Raw genomic sequence first — 10,581 nt, 5'->3', positions numbered from 1 at the left:
CTTTCTTGTTGTTTTGTTGATGGTTTCCTTTGCAGAGCAGAAGCTTTTTATTTTTATGTAGTCCCATTTGTTTATTTTTTCTTTAGTTTTCATTGCCCTAGGAGCTATATCAGTAAAGATATTGCTTGGGCATATGTCTGAGATTTTGCTGCCTGTGGATTTCTCTAATATTTTTATGATTTCCTGTCTTATGTTTAAGTCCTTTACCCATTTTGAGTTTATTTTTGTGTATGGTGTAAGTTGATGGTCTATTTTCATTTTTTTTGCATGTATCTATCCAATTTTCCCAACACCATTTATTGAAGAGATTGTCTTGACTCCATTGTATACTCTTGCCTCCTTTGTCAAATATTAATTGAGCAGAGTGGTTTGGGTCAATTTCTGGGTTTTCTATTCTATTCTATTGGTCCATATGTTTGTTCTTGTGCCAGTACCAGGCTGTTTTGAGAACAGTGGCTTTGTAATGCACCTATTGGTATTGAGATTCCCTCCTACTTTGTTCTTCTTTCTCAGGATTGCTGCATCTATTTAGGGTCTCTTTTTTATTCCAGATGAATTTTTTTATTTCTTGATAGCACAGAAAACACACAGTTTTATGTGTTATGTGAAAATTTTCATTTTGCGATTCTAAAAATGTTGTTTTTGTTCTCTGCTAGTCTTTTTTTTTTATTAATTAATTTCTGAGAAGAGAGAGGGAGAGATAGAAACCTCAATGATGAGAGAGAATCATTGATGGGCTGCCTTCTGCATGCCCCCGCCTGGGGATCGAGCCTGCAACCCAGGCAGGTCCCTTGACCAGAATAAAACCTGGGACCCTTCCATCTGCAGGCAGATGCTCTATCTACTGAGCCAAACCAGCTAGGGCTCTGCTAGTCTTTAAACTGTCTCATTTGAAAACCAGAGTCCTCCATTATCAATATAAATATTAGCATCGGGCTGCTTGGGAACAGCAAAAAGTTAAACTCAAAATAAACAAAACAGTAATGTTAAATTATCCCTGAGTGCACATTATTTAGTTCCTCATTAAGTTAATTGTTTTCTAGTAAAAGTGAAATGTGCAATATGCAAATTAAATAATATTACGTGTCAGAATTTGAAAGAAATATTCATTTAACATTGGAAGAGGGTTTTTTCTCCCAGGAACTCTTGTTCATTTATTTTATGAGAATTTTTGTTTGTTGCTATTTGTTCAAAACATAATACAATTTTGAGACCCAGTGCCTGCTGGCAAAGTTGGAATAGCTGTCAGCAGGAAATGGCAAACTAATAATAAGTGCTGGTAAATATTTATATTATAGTTTACTGGGAAGCTGAATGTACTTTAGTATTTCATTAGTGCCTGAGGCAGTATATAGGTTACATGGTTGTGCTCCAAGATAACTGGATAGAATTCTAAAGACCGTAGTAACTTATCTTTCAGCTATCTGCTGGGGGATAAGAAAGAAAAAAAAAGCTTAATAATAATAATGCCTTTTACAAGTTGAAATTTAAGAAATTTTAAACGAGGTCCATAGGGCAGTAATTAGTAGCATCTCACGTTCAGTGTTATTGGACACTAGGCTGGATCAACCGCTTCTCTATGAAGCCTAGTAATTTTGCTCTGGTTCATAATTTTCAATAACAGAGCTATTCACAAGGGAGGGGTGGTCCTAAACCACCAGAGGACTCAAAGTATGGTGATGTTCAAGTACAACACTGTGTTTATGTACTCCCCAAAGTGTATCAAAGCTCAGATCCAGAGAAATAAAAGAAAAGTCAAACAAAACAAGCATTAGACTGCGTAAAATAAGGTATGGACAAGGCTAACAGGTGAGGCATTGTTTAGGTGGCTAAGGTAGATCAATATCTATTCTTGCAAGCCAGGAATCCTGCCTGTTTTCCTCCACTGCTCTGCAGATCATCTTACGGCTTGCAGACAGACTGTCGCCTAAACCCAACTGACAGACAACCTATTTCACCCCTGTAAAAAATCATACCCATCTTTTTTCTTTGAGGTTCACTGAGGAGAGAAAAAAATATAACTGCCAAAATAAAATAATACCACACTGGTTTAACCACACTTTACCATCCCCTTTCATTAACTTAATTATAAAAAAAACTGGTACCTAATATATATACATATATCTTTCATATATAATTTTAATCTACTCAACAATGTAAGTATATTATGAGCATAACAATGTGTGTGAGTATATGAAGAGGTGACTACATTAATCCAAACAGTAGACTTATATAGTGTCTTGTGTATGATAATCACTCAAATATTAGATAATATCAATCTTTCTATCATAACAATTTTTTTTTAACTAACAGAAAGATGTACAGAGACTCAATTAGGAACTAAGGAAATAGATGTTTATACAGGGTGTCCTCACAAAAATGTATACACACTTTATCAGCTGATAAAATTTTCAATTTTGAAAATGAAATGTATTTTAATAAACATTGCCTTTATAATTATTCAACTTGTATGCATACATTTTAAGAGGACAGCCATAGTTACCATGAAATTCATAAAATAAAGAGGCAATATTTCGGTAATTTTTAAAACATTTAACAAGCTCATGATAACTGAACTTCAAGTAAATAACAGAAAATTAGATTGTTTATGTTTTATGATGTACTACAATCAATTTGTCTTGTTCTGATGAACTACAAGTTCATGCTTAACAATTAATAATCTTTTAGGGGTTTTTTTATGTTTTAACTGCAATGGGAAAATCAACACCAGAAATCTTTTCTCAAAAACAAATATTATAGTACTTTAGTTATACCAAAAATAGCCAAAATATAAAACCTGTCTTCTAGTTCCACAGAACTATAGAAAATTATATAAACTTTGGTGGGTGTAGGGAACAGAGATCAACCAAAGGACTTGTATGCATGCAGATAAGCCTAACCAATGGACACAGAAAACACAGGGGTGAAGGCATAAGTGGGAGGTTAGGGGGTAATGGGGAATAAGGACACATATGTAGTACCTTAATCAATAAAGATATTAAAAAAATAAAAACAAAAATAAAAATAAATGTTTTACCTTACATATATCATTTTATTGTGTGTTTTTTACTGCATAAGTTTAACTAAAAAGTTAGGAGAATGTCTTTTACTGTAGTAAATGCAATAGTCATTGTTATAATAAGAAAAGGAGAAATTACAGCAAATCTTACTTAACAAAATATAAACAATAAAAGTGTATACAATCTTCATTTTGCTTTGGCAAATGGGAGACATTTTATATGTTTTACTCTTGAATTGGAATTTACTGAGATATAATTTTTCATATGTGTACAATAGCCTATAGGTTTTATCTTATCCAGATTTTCATATTAAGCCCATAATGTTATTTTTTTACCCTCTGAGTTGACTAAGAAGAGGGATGACAATTTTAATATAGTATTTAAAATACTAAAAGTCAAAACAAATCCTTATTTTAATGGTTTTAGAGACTATCTTAATCTTGCAAGGAGAAAAGCTTGTATTTTGTAGACTGATGAATATTATATGTCTTTTCATCACTACTACTGTTTTCTGCTTACCTCTTTATGGTGGAAGAAATGTAATTTACTTGTCAGATTGAAATGTTTGATGTAAACCTTTATCCTATCTTTTGAACTAGCATTTGAAAAACTACATTATAAAAAAAAAAGGGGGGGGGCATGTTTAATTAAACAACTACTTTAATATTAACTCAACAAGAGAGTATGATTATATTAATTTATTAGTAAGCTATGTGACTAAAAATTAAAAATGTTTTCAACTCAGCAAGAAAGTATAATTATACTAAAGCTCCTGTCTTGGATATCAAAAAAGTTTTAAGAGTTAAAACTACTATAAAAATTAATATACATTGTATTTTCTTCTGTAATTTTACTCATCTATAAGCAAAGCTAGATCTACATGTCAATTAACAGTTTACTATAATGTTGAAACTTATCTATATAATAAAACCCTAATATGCAAATTGACTGAAGGGCAGAATGATGGGCAGAACGACCAGTGGCTATGACGTGCACTGACCACCGGGGACCAGAAAATCAATGTAGGAGCTGTCCCCAGCTTGCAGGCCCTGATCTGCGGTGGTGGCAGGGGGTGGGCCGTGCCAGGCCAGCCAGAGCAGGTGCAATTGCGGGCCCCCAGTCTCCCACCAGTCACCCCACAAAGGGAGGTGACCAGTGGCGGCAGCAAGATTTGGGGCCAACAAGTGGACTGTGCCAGGCCAGCCAAGGTGGGTTCGAGCGGGGGCCTCAATCATCCTGCAAGTCGCCTCACAGATCTGCCCTGTTTGCTGGCCAGGCCTAGGGATCCTACCTGTGCATGAATTTCATGCACTGGGCCTCTAGTTTTAAATATAAAGAACTGTGAAAGATCAAGGAATTCATTTTACTTTGGTTGTGACTGATTTATCAAATATATTACTGCTATTCTAATAAAAATAAAATATAATGAGGTAAATTTTGCTGAATAATTAGGCATACAAAATTACATGATTATATATTTATATACACATGTGTGTTTATGTATATAAATATATTTGAGTATATAAAATATATGATTGTTTGAAAGCCAAGAATAAATTTTATCTTTAAATTTCAAAATATGAAATATTAGATTTGCTACAATTATTCAAAGGTATTTGACTACTTCATTTTTTATTCATTTGTGGGAACAAAGAAAAAAATTTTAAATGGGTTCTGACCTAATCAAAGCCATAGATTGTTTTTAAAAATATGCATTGTTAGGATCCTAATTATCTTATTTGTGTTTGTTCAGATGGATAAACAGATGAAACATTTCTGATCCAGATGTGACAATCTCAGTGCTGTCATTTACCTTTCAATGATCATAGATATTTTGCTTTTAACACATTCCCTCGAGTACCTACATGTTTTCATTATAAACCAGTAGTTGAGAAAACATGTCAGATGCTAAACTCAAAATCCACCATGCAGGAAACATGGGGAAATGTTTTGGAAGAAAATGTCTTGAAGTCAACTTACATAAAATTTTAAATGATTTACCAATGAATTATAATTAGCATTTATGTTACAACTGCAAAGGCTAAATAATTTCTGCTTAACTGCTATAAGACTAAAATTATTTTTGTCAAATATGTATAAAACCTTAAGCTAAAATTCCTATGATCTAAACTAAACTAAAAGCTGTGATACAAACATAGAATTTGTAATAACAATTTAAGTTATTAGACAAAGGAAACAAAGTAATTTATACTCTAGACCACTTGAACTCTTATAGTATACTAAAATCTCATAAAAAATATGCAGCATTCAAAGTAATAATTTCTAATATGAATATTCAACAACTTGTATGTCCAAGTAAAAGTTCACAATCACTGGAGTAAATGAAATGAAAGTTTTAGAATGCTGTGTAAAGGTTAAAATAACTCAAATTATTTTTTCATTAAATGCTTCCTAATCTTCATCAATAATTATTTTAAACTATAAAGAAAATTAATTGTATAACCTAAATAATATAATTAATGAAAAGCTAAATGCAAAGATAAATAATGCAATATAACTGAGCATATAATATCGATAGAAAACACCTAAAATATTTAATCATATTTTTATATGACTACACACTTAATAATTTACTTCTACTTAATGAAATAGTAAAAATGCCATTTTGCACTTTAAAAATGCATATTAGGAAATCTCACAGACTTGTTCAATTAAATAATATGTATTTGCAATTAAAAATTAATGTATTTATGGGTATCCATTTTCTATAGTTATTTATTTAATAAATGCTAGAGTTGGTTAGGCTAGCATGGAAACAAAATTTATGATGTTACTTTAAATTCTATAACCTCTTTTAATTTGCAAACAGGTAATTATATGAAAAATTATAGAATGAACTAAAAAAGCACTTGGAATACACCAAATATTTTATGTGAAAATTATTAAGTAGTGTTATAATTACTAAAAACAGTAGTATGCACATGAATATATAATCATCTAAAAAATGTTGGTCATGCCCAGCCAGCATGGCTCAGTGGTTGAGTGTGGACCTATGAACCAGGAGGTCATGGTTCAATTCCGGGTTGGATTGAACCATGACCTCCTGGTTCAATTCTGTGCCCAGGTTGTATAGCATGTGGGAGGCAGCCAATCAATAATTCCCTCTCATCACTGATGTTTCTCTCTCTCCCTCTTTCTTCTTCTCTAAAATCAATAAAATTATTTTTTTTAAAGAGAGAGAGCCCTAGCAAAATTGGCTTAGTGGATAGAGTGTCTGCCTGCGGACTGAAGGGCCCCAGGTTCCATTCCAGGCAAGAGTACATGCCTGGGTGGCAGGCTTGATCCCCAGTGGAGGTCATGCTAGAGGCAGCTGATCAATGATTCTCTCTCATTATTGATGTTTCTATCTCTCTATCCCTCTCCCTTCCTCTCTGAAATCAATAAGTATCTTATGTAATAAAAGACTAATATGCAAATAGACCGAATGGCAGAAGGACCAGTCACTATGACACACACTGACCACCAGGGGGCAGATACTCAATGCAGGAGCTGCCCCCTGGTGGTCAGTGCGCTCCCACCGGGGGAGTGTCACTCAGCCAGAAGCAGGGCTCACAGCACTATGCATGAAATTAAAGAACTCATGGTGCTTTTACACACAGCTCGCTCCAACAGATTATTGGTATTTACGTGACTATTTAGTATTAGTTGCTATCATTTGCAGTTTGTTGGTAAAATGTAAAATAAGCAGGACATTCAAATCTATTTCCTTAAACATGATGAATAAACATGATCATGAAAACATTAAAAATCTGTCTTTTGGAGAGTGCCTGGAAATTCACGTACTAAATGGATTTTAATATAAGCAACTCTCTCATCAATAAAGTGGAACTTCAGAAAAAGTCATGTTTTAGATTATTATAGCAAAGTGTGCACTGTGTATAAAATGTACCATCACAGCAGTTTTTTATAGAAAAATGTCTTAAATCTAAAGTTATCAATCTGCTGTCTTTTTTTTTTTTTTAGTATTGTAGTCATTTAGAAATAGCAGGAAAAAAAATCTTAAAAGCATTGACTTTTAGACTTCATTCTAACAAAAGAATTCGTTATTTACTTATTTTACAGTTAATCTCCATGCTAAATCTGAAAGTATGTTCTCAATAACAACTATAATAAAAGAATGTTGAGATAATGACACAAGATGAAAAAAGCAAGAAAAATTCTCATTTGACAATATAATCTCTTTCATATATACAAGCTTTAAGTAGAAATGAAATAAGGTAAATGCTCCACAAAAAAATAACCCAGAGAATTCTTATAGAATATAAACATATCAAAAGGTGGTATGAAGCCTTCCTAGACTCCAATCCCTGTTGACAAAGTCTTTGTAACATAAGATATATACCTCTATAAAATTATGTTCAAACAAATTTTTTAGGCTGGAGTTCCTCAGCCAATCTTTAGCTGATTAACTTTGTTGGTGGAAGTGTTTGGATAACTGGTAAGGCAGAGAGATTGCTGTGTTCAGCAATACATTATTTTTCCTTCCAAACATAAAAACATTCCAAATTGTCACCTACAATTAGCTTGGGTCATGTGACTTCTGAACAATGAAATAAGATATCTTTCAGAACCCTCAACAAGTTTTCTTCCCTCCCAACCCTATTGCAGAGTGTCCAAGGGTGGACTCCAGAACACTAGAAAATGGCACTCTTGGATCCCTGAATGACTGTGTGGAACCAAATGGAACAAAGATTAACCCCCACTCTCTGCTTGCTCCACACCGTAATGTGACATAAAGGAGTAATAAATCATAAAAATATTAAGCTACTGAGACTTGAGAAAAACTAGATTATTCATTTATCAATTTATTCCTCAAATATTATGAAAAATAAAATTTGGTACTTCAGAGGAGGGCAAAGGCAGTAATTACACTGGATCTAAGTAATATACTAGGAATAGTTTTTAGAAACTATATGATCTCAAACATTCTTCAATTGGTTCCATTAAAATCTTACTTTCCTAATCATATGCTGAATCCATGTCATCTTATTATTATAATACCAGATGTCTCGTGCACAAACTTGTGCACATTGAAAGGAAATTAATTAGAAAAAATATTTTAATATTGTCATTGTCATTCACTCTTTCTCTGTAATAGAAGTGTCAACCAAATTCATGATCAACAGTAACAGATGGAAACACATGCATGTGATTGGTGCCAGTGAGAACTTTATATGTATAGACAGACTTGCTTAATTAGACCTGCTTTCTGATTTAGCTAAACTTTTTTCCAGCCCAGTGAAGCACCCCAACTTCTCTTTCAGGTAATTGTTAGCAACACAGCAGTAAATCAACATGAAGCAGATTATTATTGTAGATCACACAGGGAGAACAGAGGGTAAAATATTTAACTGCAGCAGTGTTTGACTATATTCTGCAAAGTGAGAAAACCTGAAGTCATTTTCAAGTTCCACCATTTCTTACTTCTTTTCAGTCGGGTCAAGTTTCTAAACTTACTAAATCTTCGTTCTCCAGCTAATTGAAAGAAAATAGGATTCTATCAAATCTCCTATCTACCTATTTATTCTAGGACTTCTGTGAGGATCAAATGAGATGAGGCATGTGAAAATTATTCACAGACATTTTTGGTTAAAGTGTAAAATGTTTGCACCTGGCTATTAAGCAAGTCATGTTCCTGGGCTGAAGAAACTCTAAGGAGGCTAGTCACTAGGAAGAGGAAGCCAGGCATTACTATGTGACGTCATTACCCAGCACCCACAGTGACCATTTCCGGACTGGGCTGGACAGTGGGCCACATTTTTCACCATGGGGACTCAGCAGCATTGGCTGTGATTTGGTGGGGTATCACTCCAGGGTGGAGATGGGGCCTGTGTCCCACTTGGTTTGTTGGCACCAGGTTCATGGTGTTGATCAGTCAACATCATGGTAACTCCTGCAATTGGTGGTCAGTGAGTATCATACCTACAAGTCGGATGGTTGGAGGGACACTTAGCCTTTTATATATAGAGATTATTATTCATCTTAGTGATAAATGCAAATACATCAACTACCATTCATTTCTTACCATACTCTGGGCATAGAGCTATTATACATTTTGTGAATTAATTCATTTAATTTCAAAATAATCATATGAGGAATTTTTGACAATATATGCATCTTACAGAGGAAACCGATGTCTATAAAAGTTAAGATGAACTCACAGCTAGTAAGTGCTGAATCCAGAACCTAAAAGTTCTTGTTTGAGCAATGGTAATTTACTTCAACTACTCTATACTAGAATTATATAGTTCTATGTTCATTCTGTAGGCCACAAGAAGGGTTGACCTTAGCAAATTTATTATAATCTTGATCTGTCCCTCATAGTGGAAACCTTATACTCTGACTTCATCAACTTGCCAAAAATTGATCTATCAGTGATAGATGCAAATTAATCAATAATGTTTTGATCCAGGAATCAGTCAGTTATAATGAATAACTTAAATGGGGGGGAAAAGGAACTTCACTGAAGTCCTAGAATATAATAATTACTCACCTAAAGGTAACTACCATTATAAATGATATATCTAAAATTCATGTGATTAGTATATATTCTAGGAGCAGGGATACATACTTGGGGAGCCAAATAATAATCAGAATATTGCTTTTAAAAACATAGATTCCAAATAAAGATATTTTTATGGAGAGAATGTTTGATAGCATCAGGTTTAAATAGCCTAATATTCATGCACAGAAGGAATGGCCTTGTCATTGGGATTAAAGTCCAATGGAATTAAGTCCACTCCCTCATCTCTGAACCATATTTGGATAGACTTAGCCTACATTGCTTCTGACTTTCCTTTACCTGCTTTCATGGATAAATTTTTTTTCTGTGGATACGTCAATACCTTCAATTGGATTATGTCAAAACCCTACTACACAGAAATTTATATGTTCTTTGAAATGACTTCGCACATCTCTGTGCTAATTTATTTTGTGCTGATTTTGAAGTTTAACCATCTCATCTTGAGTCCTTTATTTCAAATTTACTGCCAATACCTCTCTCATTATAATTTCTAAGAGCAAAAACAATGACAAGAATTGGAAAAATTAAATCCTGGCTATTTATGAGAAACGAGTGAGGAGAAATAATAGCAGCTCTTTTCTTTTCTTTCACTTAGGGTAGAAGCAGTGTATTCCCAGGATGCAATTAATCATCTTAACACACATCCTGCTTGCTAGGGTAAAGCTCCCAACACTACCCCTACAAGAGGCACCATGTTTCTCTTTCTAATGGTACCATACACTATACTAAACTAGAGTGATTGCTCTGGAAGGGGGTGTGGCCCAGAATAAATTAAAGCCGGCATACAACGTCAGAGAAAAATGGTGGTAGGCCAGTTGTATCCCAATCAATGAAAAACTAAGCTTGTTCAAGTTTTATGCTACCATCGTGCCATGCACTTCAAGAGCAACATCTAATGCCACATACCTAGTGTTCCTTTTCCTAACCAGGCAAATGCCAAGAGGAGCACTTTCCCACAAACAAGTGTGTGTGAGCTAGTAAATGCAATATTAAGGCTAATGAATCCAGGGTGCTTCA

The sequence above is a fragment of the Pipistrellus hanaki genome (assembly GCF_964339955.1).
Source record: "Pipistrellus hanaki genome assembly, chromosome: 1".
NCBI classification, from domain to species: domain Eukaryota; kingdom Metazoa; phylum Chordata; class Mammalia; order Chiroptera; family Vespertilionidae; genus Pipistrellus; species Pipistrellus hanaki.
Note: the sequence above shows the minus strand (reverse complement) of the source record.